Source organism: Pseudonaja textilis, chromosome 13 (assembly GCF_049901715.1).
Source record: "Pseudonaja textilis isolate UNSWEBS1 chromosome 13, rPseTex1.2, whole genome shotgun sequence".
NCBI classification, from domain to species: domain Eukaryota; kingdom Metazoa; phylum Chordata; class Lepidosauria; order Squamata; family Elapidae; genus Pseudonaja; species Pseudonaja textilis.
The window spans coordinates 8,905,688-8,918,305 of NC_142002.1; the positions used below are offsets into that span (position 1 = coordinate 8,905,688).

The 12,618-nt window shown below is 38.2% G+C and overlaps 1 long non-coding RNA gene across 1 annotated transcript in view; it reads left to right on the forward strand.

The window, feature by feature from the left end:
- The window catches only part of LOC148124720 (uncharacterized), a 184,767-nt gene that overhangs the window by 92,915 nt on the left and 79,234 nt on the right, over positions 1 to 12,618 (forward strand). The window lies entirely within an intron of this gene.

The following is a 12,618-nucleotide window of genomic DNA, read 5'->3' on the forward strand; positions in this document are numbered from 1 at the left end:
AGAATAAAGTATATTTTATGCAACATGAAATTATTGATTGACTCAAATTATATATTGCATCCACATAAAAAGACTTATGATAACTTACATTACACTATTATTATTAGCCGTGTATTGTGTGGTACATTAGGCTTGCAACTGGTGGTTTGATTTATGAAGTAATCATTTTAATTTGCCAGTGCTGAAGGGGAAAAATGTGTCCAGGTTGTGCAGGTATCAGGTATTTGTTTCAAGAATGCATTGATCAATGAATGCAATTATTTATAGGTTGTCCTTGACAAACGCCTTGATTAACACTACAACTGAGCGAAAATTTCTGTTGCTAAGTGAAACATCTCTTAAGTGAGGTTTGCCCCATTTTAGGTCCTCTCTTACTACAGTGGTTAAGTGAATCCCTGCAGTTGTTAAATGAGCAACCCGGTTGTTAAGTGAATCTGGCTTCCCCATCAACGTTGCTTGTCAGAAAATCTCAAAAGGGGATCACATAACCGCAAGTTATTGCAACCATGATAAATATGAATCAGCTGCCAAGCATCTGAATTTTGGTCATGTAACCATGGGGATATTGCAATGGTCATAAATGTGGGAAATCGTTTCAAGTCATTTTTTCATTGGTGTTGTAACTTCAAATGGTCACTAAATGAACTGTTGTAAGTCAAAGTCTACCTGTACTGTCAAGACCTTTCCATGGGTACTACTTTCTACTGCTTCCTTGCAGTAGAAACACACACATCAGAGAAGCATCAGTCTCAAAACTCAGATTTCAGTTAGATTTCAGTTCTCTCTCATCATCAAGAAGTAAAATCCAGAAAACCTTTGGATCAAAAGCCCCTTTGAAACCTTTCAATAAATGTACTGAGTGTGGGAAGTCTAGGAGAGGCTTATGGGTATAAAATGGAATGGGTGGATTATGTCAAGACTCCAAGGAAGAAGTCAAGAATGTCATATTCTGATTCCATAATAAGTTTGTCCTTGACTTATAACAATAAGTTTAACCATGTTACATAGGACATCGGGCAGCTAGATCCAGGTCTTCCCACAAGTAGCCTGATTCTAGGCAGACTAGTAAACAGGAATCTCACTAACAGTTTCATTGCAACACAGAGCATCATTAATTTTAGTCAAAGATGTCTTGCAATCTAGCACAGGTAGTTACAAATTAATTGTTGGCAACAAGCTTCAGCAGCAGCTGTGTGAATTTTTGTTGCCTTAATATTTTGTTAAGAAATTATCAAAACTGGCAATTTTCTTCAGAAGCAGGAAGCAAAGATCGGGAGAGATATCATAACCTATTAGAAAAATGTCATGTCTCCTGGGTCAGTGACTTAGCAGGATTTGACAATTCAGTGTTGAATAAACTATGAGGTGTCCACTTATACTTCTAACTAATCTTATATGCAGTTAATTAGATGGTATCTCTAAGGATGACTTTTTTTCATATTTTTTCATCTTTTATTGAATAGCAATTTCAGAACCTAAGAAAAACAGCTAGGACCTTTTAAGCCCCAACATTCCACAAAATTGGAAATGCTACAACAACAGACCATCTTAAGGCAAGAGCAACAGTCCCCTGCTGAGCTTATTAGTTTATTGAGGAAAACTTTTAGGATGCTGTCTAAGGTGCTGAAGATTCATGGAATTGTGTAGTCCTTGCTGCTCTTCAAGTTTGGTTGGTTGCTTGCAGATATTTCACTACTCAACTAGATAACATCATGATGAGTAATGTTACCTAGTTGGATAATGAAATGTTTGCAAGAAAACAGCCATGCTCAGAGAGCACAAAATGGCTGTAGAGTTCAACCCCAAACTACAAATATTCCCTTTATTGTTTCCTTGAGTTGTTGAGAACCAGGTCTTCCTTGATTCTGAATCACTACACTAGTTAAGGTGCTGAACTAGAATTAGGACAGCAAAGATTGCAATAACTCCTATAACTTCCAGTGTTCTTAAAGCAAATGCTATTGTGCTTGGATAGATAAAATACTGTATTTCAGCAATCACAGATGCAATGAAGAACAGGGAATAAAAATCTGGTTATTTATATATGTTTATATATAGTCAGTCAGTCTTAACTCCTGAAGATTTCCTGGACAAGTGCTTGCAGTTTTCTTGGCAAGGTTTTTCAGAAGTGATTTGCCATTGCCTTCTTCCTAGGGCTGAGAGAGAGTAACTGTCTGAAGGTCATCCAGCTTACTTCATACCTAAGTCAAGGATTAGAACTCATGGTTTCTATCCTGATGCCTTAATTACCATGTTAAGCTATCTCTCTCATCCATGCATGACCCATGTTTAAATCCTGAATTTCTTTATCCTGCTTTTTTTTTTTTTTTGGTAATGAGTAGCTTTGAGTCTGTTTCTCATATTGACAAGCTGTCATCTGATGAAGATTTACTAAATTGTATTGTTTAGTTTGTTTCCTAGCTTGCTAGCTCCATCACAAAAGAAACCTGTGTTCAAGTCCACCTACAGCCCCAAAACTTTCCTTTCGTGACTGTGACCTCTGTTTGAGACCGACTTCCATCACAAGTTTGCTATTGTGTGGTAAAATAAAAAGGGTCTATAGAGACTCTTAGTCATCCAGGTCACGGTTGTCCCAAAGGTGCTTTTTCAAGAAGGCAACTAGACTTCCTTGTTTTTTCTTTGAAAGCATTTCGCTTCTCATCCAAGAAGTTTCTTCAGCTCTGACTGAATATTGGGGAATGGAAGGATTTATATTCCTTGAGGACACAGACAAATCTCCAAGTGGCCTCAATGACTCTTTAAAAGAATGCAAATGACAAACTCTTTGCAAGGAATATAAATCCTTCCATTCCCCACCATCCAATCAGAGCTGAAGAAACTTCCTGGATGAGAAGCAAAATGTCTTCAAAGAAAAATCAAAGTCCAGTTGCCTCTTGAAAAAGCACCTTTGGGATAAAAAAAGAAATATGTTATTTATGTACTGTAGAAGATGGTTTTGATGGAAATGTGCAAGAATAATCACCTAGGCAAAAGGGGCTGAAGTATTGTTTAAAGTCTAGAACATTCAGAAATGGCTCAAGCAGATGCTTCCTTGATTTGATGGAATATTTGAAGGAAGTACAGGTAGTCCTTGATTTATGACTGCAACTGAGCCCAAATTTCTGTTGCTAGGTGAAACTTTTGTTAAGTGAGTTTTGCCCCATTTTACAAACTTTCTTGCTGCAATAGTTAGGGAATGATAGCAGTTGTTAAGTTTGTAACATGGTTGTTAAGTGAATCTGGCTTCCCCATTGACTTTGCTTGACAGAAGGTCGCAAACAGGGATCACATGACCCCCGGACTCTGCAACCATCATAAATATGAGGCAGTTGCCAAGTGTCTGAATTTTGATCACATGACCATGGGATGCTGCAACAGTTGAATGAAAAATGGTCATGTGACTTTTTTCAGTGCAGTTGTAACTTTGGTCACTAAATGAATTGTAAGTTGAGGACTTATCTGGACAGCCAGACAGGACTTGCAACATTTTGTTATCTTGGTCAATCTCAGTAAAGAGATTTTTTAAAGCCTTCCTTCCTTTTAGTCTTGTGTGGTTGATTTTTGGGTCTGGTCTACCTAGCAGCACAGACAAAACTTCAGCTCCTGAGAAAAGGCAGGGTATAAACCTAAAAATATTTAAAAACAATACTAGTATAATAATAGTGTAACAATATCTTTCTCACAGAAGCAGAAGTGACAGAATATTACAAATAGTACAAACTATGGAGAAATACATAATGTGAAACACATAATCAGAAAAATGAAATTTATTTATGGAAGTTTGTAAAAAAAAAGGTTTCTCAAGATGACAAAAAGTAAATCAGAATATTAAAAGAAAGTAATTTGAAGTTTTATGAATGCCTAGGAAAAGAACTTACATGCATGATATTAAAGGGAAAAAAACAGAATAAAGTCTAATCTGTTCGTCTAATCTGATGGTGTCTGGAATCCCTTAAAAAGAAATTAAGGCAACAATCATGCAGCTCAAGAGCAAACACATACCATCCTGGCCGAAACTGATCTTATTTCTGACAATGCCAAATGATGGTTTTGTAAAAGTTAAGGATGAAATTGTATATCATCTCATTAGTCACTATAGTAAAATCATTCACACAGAGTATAAACAATAACCTGATAGAGTTGCCAAAGCTGCCCATTGGAATTTATGTAGAAAATCTGGCATTACTGTTTGCAAAACAGCCTTGGGACCATGTGTGCAAGGGTTTTGCAAAATGAGATTAAAATTCAGCCCAATAGCCACTTGAATATGATAGGTAGGTAGGTAGGTAGGTAGGTAGGTAGGTAGGTAGGTAAGTAGATAGAAAGATGATAGAGATGGATGGATGGGTGGATGGATGGATGGATGGATGGACGGATGTGTGGGTAAATAGATGATAGAGATGGAAAGATGGAAAGATGGGTGGGTGGGTGGGTGGGTAGATGGATAGGTGGGTAGATGGAAAGATGATAGAAGGATGATAAATAGAAATGATAGATAGACAGACAGAAAGACAGACAGATGGGACAGATGGGACAGATGGGATAGACAGGCTTTCATGCAACATCCCATGCCACTTCTGCAAAAACACACACACAGACACACAAACAGGGCAGGACTGGAGGGAAAGGGAACAAAGACAGAGACCAGCTAGAGCTCAAATATAATACAAATAAGCCTACAATTTACTATTTAACCACTATCATTTCAAAACAGATTAGTTAAAGAGATTTCCCAGCAGCTACAGCCTGTTCCTCAGAAGAGATAATAATCTTAATTGAAATCAGAAAAACCTTCAAGTATCTTTGTTCATCCTGTAATAGCCCCGTGTTTAGAAATCTCAGTAGGTTTAATAATTGGGAGCCGTGTCCCATCATTTCCCCCCTGCCTTGTTTAGAAGAGATAGGACCTCAGAGTGAAGACAGGAACTCTCTGCTCTACACTGGCTATGAGAAAAAGCCACAGAGCTGGTCATCTTTGGGGTACCATTGCTTGCTTCTTGGGCAGACAGGCAAATGAGGGTGGGAGGGAATGATTCCTATTCTGAAATGGAAGAAATGATCAAAAGAAAAGTATTCCTCTTTTCCTGCCTGATGGGATTGAAGCTATTTAACATTCTGCCACTCCGCAGGGGTGGCGATGGGAGAGCATAAAAGAGACAGCTCTGCTGCATTTCAGTTCACACCATCCTTTGCAGAAACAATTATAAAATGCAATTCACACGAATATATATTTTAATGGGACAAGTCTATCTGTGGCTTCCTTCTTATTCTTTTATCAAGCATCTGTTTTATGTTGGGGTTTTTTTGTTTTGCCTTTTGCATTTGTCAAACATCATCCTGTTTGGTCTAGCGGTTGAGGCACCAGGCGAGAAACCAGGAAGATTGTGCGTTCAAGTCTCGTCTTAGTCATGAAAAATGAGTTGGGTGACTTTGAGCCAGTTCCTCTCTCTCTCTCAGCCCAAATCACGTCCCAAGGTTGTTGTTGTGTGGAAAATAGAAGGAGGAAAGGGGTATTAAACATGTTTGCCACCTTGAGTTATTTAAAAAATAATATTAGTAGAATTTTTTTAAAAAAATCTGTTTAAGGGGAAAGCCACCTTGCTCTCCTCCACTTAATGCAGATTTTTTCATTGAAGGTGTCAAGTGTATGATGTGGAACATGACTCAATGGAGAGTTCCATCTCATTCAAATATATTGAGTGGTGAACTTCCAAGTTAATAACTATCTCATTCTCAGTGGTAGTATTCAATTTTTTTTTACTACCAGTTCTGTGGGCATAGCTTGGTGTAGCTTGGTGGGTGTGGCGTGGCTTGGTGGGCATGACTTGGTTGATGTGGCAGGGGAAGGATATACTGCAAAATCCCATTCCCTCCCCACCCCGCTAACCTGATTTCCAGCTCCCTTCTCCTGTGCAGGGCAACAAAAGAAGACCCAGCCGATCAGCTGGGACTCCGGAGGCAGCGAATAGATGGGGGTGGGGCCAACCAGAGGTGGTATTTACCGGTTCTTCAAACTACTCAAAATTTCTGCTAGTGGTTCTCTGGAACCTGTCAGAACTGGCTGAATATCACCTCTGATTCAGATGTTGGTTGATTCCCATATTGCACTTAGGCAAGTAAAAAATCTTAGATTTCAGCTGGTGGCAACCCTCCCAGGAAACTAGGCAGGCAACATACTAGAGAAGAGATGGGGAACCATTGCCCTTTTATGACTTGTGGACTTCCACTCCCAGAATTCCTGAGCCAGCCAATTCTGGGAGTTGAATTTTGCAAGTCATAAAAGAGGCCATGGTTCCCCATCCCTGCACTAAAGGAATATGTTTTACTTCATCGTAAGGCTACATTAGAGGGACACGGTGGGTCAGTGGCTAAGACACTGAGCTCATCGATCAGAAAGGTGAGCAATTGGGCAGTATGAATCCCTAGCATTGCATAACAGAGTGAGTTCATGTTACTTGTCCCAGCTTCTGCCAACCTAGCAGTTTGAAAGCATGTAAAAAATGCAAGTAGAAAAATAGGGACCACTTTGTTGGGAAGATAACAGTGATCCTTCGCCATTTAGTCATCCCGGCCACATGACCACGGAGACTTTTTTGGATAGCACTGGTTCTCTGACTTTGTAATGGAGATGAGCACCACCTCCTAGAGCTGGAAACAGCTAGCGCATATGTGCAAGGGGAACCTTTACTTTTTTTTACCTTTAAGGCTACATTAACAGAATATTGCAAGTTTGATGGCACAAACTTCCAGCCGCCAATTGCTTGATCCATTATGGTGAGTCCTTCCTAAGTTTCTCTGCCAGTTAAACCACTGAGGGCTCCTTTTTTCTTTTTCTCTGATTGTTTCCTATAGATAGCATCTTTTCATTTTCCAAGGTCATTCCATACATTCACATTCCATTACATTTGGTCAATCCTGATCACAGGTCTGTTTACAACTGTTCACAGTTGACATCCTGCATAGCCAGTGAATTGAGGAAAGAAATTAGTTGGACTGCTATGAGATTTTTATTGTCACTGATGAAATAAAGTGTACAAGAAAGTGAAAATGACTCTTCCCACAGGCTGCACCTGCTAACTTTCTTTGTAGTATTTAGGAAGGATATAAGAAGGTGGTCAGATTATTCTTTGGGAAATCCTGGAAATCTACTTTGATTCACACAATGGATGATGGAATGAACAGAGATGGCTAAATTGATCGTTTTAATTAAATAAAAAAATACAAGTAACTTTGTTTTTGCTTGGAAACCACTTCTGAACTTTGTGTTTGAGGTGAATAAATGAGACTTTTACTTTTTGCTGATTAAATAGGTTTCATGTTATAGAAATGGCTAGTACATATTACTATGTAAAAGTAAAAAGTTGAGGTTGTATACTATTGCCTTGTTCTTCTGCACTGAAAAAGAGTCAGAAGTCAATGCTTTCCTTCTTTCCCTTTTATGCTAACCTTTTCCTTTCCTTTTTCTCCTCTACTTTTCCATTGTTTATATATTGATAAATGAGTAAGATTTGTAACACAAAAAAGATCACTGATTAGGAAATCCATGATTGTTGAGTAACCAGGATATATGTGTACACTCTCTCACTGCTTCAGATCTCTTTATCTGAAATATGATTGGTATAGTAGAGTAGAATGGGATGGGATGGGATGGATAAGATCTTGGAGGTCTTCTAATCCAGCCCTGTCCTCAAGCAGGATAGCCTATACCGTATGAGTAGAGTCGACTCGACTTGACTCAACTTGACTCAACTAGAATTCTTTATTGGCCAAATGTAACTCATAAGGAATTTGTCTCTGATGCATAAGCTCACAGTGTACATATAAATAGCAAATAATAGATCATAGGTCTCAATCATAGTTACAATCATTAATCATATGTGTGTTTAATAAAAACAAAACTGTTACACCAAGTATACCAGATGTTGTTGAACATCATCAACCTAGAATGCCAACAACTCTGCTAGCTGTCGTTAATGAAGAGAAATTCTCAAAATAATCTGGGAACCCAAAGACTTCAAATTCTGTTTCTATAAGGCTGTTGTACCTAGCTCATGCATGGCCAGTACAATCCGGCCTTTGGGAGCCTTCATGGTTGAAAACAGCCGAGAAGCAGATTTCAGCTAAATGCTTACTCCGTATAATCTGTAGTTCTGTTCCCCCAACTCACTTAATTATTAAGTGATCATTAAGCATGGAACTAGTAAACTGCAGGAACAACAGAAAATGGCTAATTGAGGGTTAGATTTAGCTCCTAACTGAAGCAATCAAATGCAGGTTTAAATTGATTCAATCCAGAAAACTAAGGCAAATCACTTCTTTAGCATCATTTGCCTTTCTAGACCTCCAAGGAAAAGAGCTGGTGAGAAAGAGTGGTTTTCTTTTCTTTTTCTTTTTCTTTTTAAAGCAAGACTCTGACTTAACTCTCTGTCAAACGCTGGCAGAGCACAACTCAACTGTTTTGTTCGGAGTTCTGAGATGGATGACTGTATATGTTCAAATAAACAAACACATTTTTAAAAAGTTTTTTTTTTAGTGACTAGGAAGGCCAAATAAGACTGATTGCTAATGTCCTGGGATGATATAATGGAGACTTATGGAATAGCGGGCACTTTCCAGAAAGAGCAGAGAACCTGAGATTCTTAAAACAGCTACTTTTGCTGCAGTTAGTTAGAGTGATTGGGCTCTGTCAGAGAACATTGACTGAGTTTCTAATATTTTACCGGTTTGAAGCTTTATGCATTCAGTCATTTTTGTGGCACTGATTTAACATTGTTATTTTTCTCTCCTAATAAGCTCTTAATCCCTCATCGTTTCCTGGAAGCAGATGTCCATGTCTCAACATATGTCCATGTCTCAAGAATAGCAGCATCTCTTGAATTTGACTGACGTTGAGTAGTGCATAATTTGCTTGAGTTGATATACTTAGCAAGATATGCCCCTAAATGGGGGAGGGGAGAAGCAGTATTAAAAATGGGGATATTGAAAAACTGGTCAGACCCTCCATTTAGAAGGGGGCACTTGCTTTCTGTCTCCCCCCCTCCCCCCAAAAAACAAGGGTCCTCTTTCGTACTTATGATTTTGTCCACTAGATGTCAGTGATGGTGAACATTCTGCAGCTCGGCTGATATTCTGATTTTGTCTCTTTCCTTCACAAGTTGGATTTTGTGTGTAAATTCAATGCTGGATTTTTCCCCCCCATTTTTAATATTTTTTCCTCACAATTTTTTCTTGCTATCTTCAGCAGTATCTCTGAAAACAGATCATTCAAAATTAAGATCACCCTTCCCCTCCCCCTTCCAGCCCCCCCCCTCGCCTTAGTCTTGGATTGTCTTTATTTTGCAAGTTCATGAAAAATAAAATTTAAATGTAATTCTGTTTTTATTAGGATATTTTATCTCAAAGTGCTGCGTTCAGTTCTTTCCCACTCTCCTTGGAACAATCAGTTTGATACGTCTCTATTTAATTCCAATGACAGGTCCAGTGGTGTGAAACCAGAGGTAAAGCTGAACTTTAAGAACAACACTTTTATTTATTTATTTTTTTGATCAGCAGAATAATATTGCAAGAGAAGTTTTGTTTTTATTATTTTATTTTAATTGTCTCTTTGGCTGAATATGATGCAATGCTGTATCTTGTAAGTGGTTATAATGCAAAGCAGAGTGATGGAAAAACAGAAAAGGAAGCGTCTGTATTTTACAAAAAAAAAAAAAGATGGAATTCAGCATTATAAGAGAAACATGGTCACTGTTTACAAATTGAGAAGGAAGATGGGTTGGATAGAAGCAGTGTCGGCTGATACAGGTGAAACTTTCAGCAGTTTTCTTGGCAATAATTTTGGATTAGAGGGTGACGTGATAGCAGTCTTCAAATATTTGACGGGTTGTCACAGAAAACAGGGGGTTGTAGTATTCTCCAATGCAACTGAGGGCAGGACAAAAAACAACAGCTGAACAAAGAGAGATCCAATCTAGAATTAAGGAGAAATTTCCTGACACTGAGAACAATTAACCAGCGGAACAGCTTTGCCTCCAGAAATTGTGGGTGCTCCATCACTGGAGGCTTTTAAGAAGAGATTGGACAACCACTTGTCTGAGTTCATATAGGTTCTCCTGCTTGAGCAGGGGGCTGGACTAGAAGACCTCCAAGGTCCCTTCCAGCTCTGGTTTTCTGTTATTTAAATCAATACTTTTTGCTCCGGTCAATAGAATAATCCTTTTTTGTGGGGAATGAGGGAGTGACACTTTTATTATGCAATAGTGCATTCTTGCTTCTTTCTTCTATTCTGCCAGTTTACCAAAGATTCCTGCCAGCTCCAAGCATTTCTAGCCTGACAGCTCCATTCCTTCAACGAGTCATATGGAGCCAGTTGATGTTCCTGATTTGAGTTTTCATCAAGTCTTAATCTTTTGGCTGAACTCACTTTGTTCAGGGTGAATATACAAAAGGACAAGCAAATTGCAGGCAGCCAGTAGTCAGCAGAAGTAACCTGCAGTACTGCACTCTTAACTATTTCGCCACTGTGGCTCATAACTTGGTGTTAGAAGTTAAAACAGGAAGAGATGACACTAATACTTCATATACATTCACATGAACTGTAAGATTTTGAGATCAAAGAGCAGAAAAGCATTCCATAATTTTTTTAAAAAACACCACAAATGTTTAATTTGGAATTTTCCTTTTTTTTTCTCCAGAGGAACACATGGATCTCTTGGATCTTATACTGGGTTGAAGAATTTTGTTTGGCATCATGTGATTGAATGCTAAATAAAGATTTGTACCATTGCAGCCTACATGCTTTAAATTAATTTTGCACAAGTAATATGCAATGTATATAGAGACCCAAATTGTCTTGCTTTGGCTAATCAATAGATTCAATTATATTTTCCAAAGATACCCCTGATGTCCTCAAACATGTATATATAACTCAGGGAAGTATTATTAGAATCCATTATTTTAAGCACCGTATGCTAGAGGGCCTTTATGAGTATACTAAGTAGAACCATCAATAATTGAAAGTAAATGACACTTGTTAAAATAAATGAAGAACAAAGTGCATTTTGTAGTTCAGTATCTGGGTTTGTGATAATTGTATTTGATTGCTTCCTTACTACAGAAGGGAAATGCTGATGGAGTTAGTCTTCTAGAAAAACTGATGGGGTAGGTTGGATTTTCATGTCTCTTGCAAAAATTCCATACTGTTAGGAAGTTGATTTTAAAAAAAACATTGCAAAACCAGTACTAAATTTGTCCATCCATCCATCCATCAATCCATCACTGGTTTACAAAAAAATACTGTTCTTATTCTCAAATACAGAACCTCACAAATTGTTACCAAGTTTATTTCTTCCATAATAAGTTAATCTGAAATAGTTTCAGAAAGATGATAAACTTTTTTAGGAGGCTTCACTGACCATCAATGGCAGTATGCATAAATATGATTCAGTAAATAATTGCAATACCATTTGACCGAGCCTACAAATTATTTTTCCAAGTTGATATATTTGAATGATGTGCATTTTTTAAAAAAATGAAACATTGAGAGAACCCAGTTTTCCAATTCAGTTTGGATAGTCCAATCAGATTGAATCAACCATCTGAATGAAACTGACCATTCAGAGTTCACTGGAACCAATTTACAACTCTTAATCACTGGGCTTAACCAAGCAGAGGATGGAAAGCTGTTTGTCAAAAGTGTTTTAATTTGGATTTCTGCACTGAGCCAGGAGTTGACTTAGATGGCCTTATCAATCCATTGAAAAATTCATCAGATATCAGAGGTAAAATGATCTTAAACATTCCGTTACCATGATTAACTTAGGTTGATTGTGACATCAGAGGAAAATGGCATGCACAGCATGAAACACAAACTTTATTGATTTAGTCATTGGCCATATCAAAAACTAACACAAACAGACACAAAGAAAACAGTAAGGTATCATCTCTACAGTTAATGCCAATCTGATCTAAACATTTTGTCCCCTTTGATATGGTCTTTGAAATTAAAGAGTGTGGTTTTACTAGTGATTGAAAGGTTTGGTCCTTGCAGAAAGTAAGACAGTTTTCTATGAGCCCAAAGTCTTTTTGGTTTTTAAATAAGGTCTGAAATAAGCAGCTCTTTCTGAGGAGTACAGTTTGCAGTCAACAGACATGTGTTCAAGATCTTTAACAGCTGGTGCTGCACAAATGCACAATATTTCTTCAAATGGAACTCCATAAAACCTCCAATGTCTTCCCATGGAATCTAGTTGTTTGAAACCAGCTCTAGAAAAAGCTCCTTCTGGTATGTAGAGGCATATCACTTGTTAAATAGTTTTCTAACTGGGGGAGGTGATTTGCATTGAGACAGCTGCTTCAAAGGCTTAACAAAATGACTGATTATGTAAAAAGAGAGGGTGAATGTGGAAGAGGAAAATCTGTGAATGGGAGGGCTGAAGACAAGACAGAGCAAGAGGAGGAGGAGGTGAAGGAGGAGGAGGAGGAGGAGGTGAAGGAGGAGGAGGAGGAGGTGGAGGAGGAGGAGGAGGAGGAGGAGGAGGAGGAGGAGGAGGAGGAGGAGGAGGAGGAGGAGGAGGAGGAGGAAAGATAAATGCAGTATGACCAATAGAAGATGTATAGGAT